Source organism: Triticum urartu, chromosome 2 (assembly GCF_003073215.2).
Source record: "Triticum urartu cultivar G1812 chromosome 2, Tu2.1, whole genome shotgun sequence".
NCBI classification, from domain to species: Eukaryota; Viridiplantae; Streptophyta; class Magnoliopsida; order Poales; family Poaceae; genus Triticum; species Triticum urartu.
In genome coordinates this window covers 729,253,741-729,255,423 of record NC_053023.1, presented here as the reverse complement: position 1 = coordinate 729,255,423, position 1,683 = coordinate 729,253,741, and positions in this window count along the sequence as shown.

Below are 1,683 nucleotides of genomic sequence, written 5' to 3'. Positions count from 1 at the left end.
TACCTTCACAACACAAGCAAGGAACCTCCTGCTAGAATGGATGCCCTGGAAAGCAACACACCTCTCTGCTGGCAGGGAGTGTTCATTGCACAAAACATCAGGTTCAGTGCCCTCGAAATCGGAGTCATCCATGGTCTCAGGGATGTGGAGGTGCAAAGGAAAGGCAACAAAATTTCAGATCAAGCTCAACAGAAAAATCCCCAATTTGCAACCCTGACCATAGCTTGAGCTCGAGCAACTCACCTTGATGATGCCCTTGTCTGAAGCTGAGTCGGCGTACTGGTGAGAGTTCTCGCTGCTGTCGTCATCAGACCAAGACACCATGGCGACGCGGCGGCGACGGCGGTCGGAGATGTGGGAGGGGGTGGCGGTGGCGAACGAGCGGGAGCAAAGAGAGGGAGAAGGATGAGAGAGAGTGAAGGCTGGGGGGTGGGCTTGCACCGCTTCGGTGGTGTTTGACCCGCCCGGCTCGAACCGGTGCGCCAGCGGCATGTAACGCCGTCTAACGGCGTTGCCGTGTGAATAGTGCTGCCACATCGACGGATGCGGCCCCCTATCATAAACGCACTTAAAACGGTCCAAACGAGCAACCAGTGTTTTTTGCAAAATATAATTAAAAAATTAGTGCTTTTTGGCACAATTTCGTATATGTGTGGTTCCTACAAACCTAGCCTGAAGTGTTGATGTTTTTTACAATTCACTCTCACAAGGCCGAGTAGGCCGCCGCTGCTGAGTGCTGACCGCCACTAGCATGCGTCTCCTCCCGCCCCTCATCTTCTGCTGCCCTCCTCTCCCTGGGATCCGGCCGTAGCATGCTACGGGCACCTCATCTTGTCACTGCGTTCACCCTCCCCAGCTCCCCACTTTCCCTACCAGGCTGCCACCTCCAGCTATGACGGCCCGCGCCGCGTTCAACGTCCCCGGCATTCGCCGCACCAGAGACCTGCGGTCAAAACTCGAAAGCCAAGTCAGTCCCCAACCTGGCGCATCACCGCGAGCTACCCCGACGGAGCTCCACCTGATGGTAACTTATTTCTTGGCATACTTTTTGCGAGAATTTCCTAGCATACTTGCTGTTAACCCTTGCCTGTCGCCCCAGCAGTGCTCGCCAATTTCAGTTTTGTTGTAGACTTGTAGTTGTGAACCCTTGCTTGTTGACTGTGGCTGTACTTGTGAACCCTTGCTTAACGGCAAGGGTGCTGGATGGTGAAATCTGAATATCTCTGGCAGTAGATTTGACTGGTTTCCATGCAAGCCCAAGTCCTCGGATCCACATGGCGCAGATTTTCTTCATGACGACAGTGACCGACGCCCGGCGATGGCTACAAATTGGGACATGCGGCAGCTGGGTTTCTCTGCACTTGATTCAGTCAGGCAACACTGCCCCGGATGTAGCTTGTGAGATATTTCTAGTTTCCTGATCTTCAATACGCCGTGGAGACCTCGCGGTCTTGTGTCACTTGCCTTTCCCCTATCAATCTAGGCTGGACTTTGTGTGGACAACCGGATACAAAACTGGTGCCAATGTGACAAGCCACATCAGGAATACCAAAACTCTGAGACAGTACTTCATATCCTACCTCACACATTTGAGCCATCCAAGCAAACAGTCTGAGGCATGTTCGTAGTAGTTCATACTATATCTCCTTACTTTCCTCTTCACAAGCATGTGCAGAAGGCCCA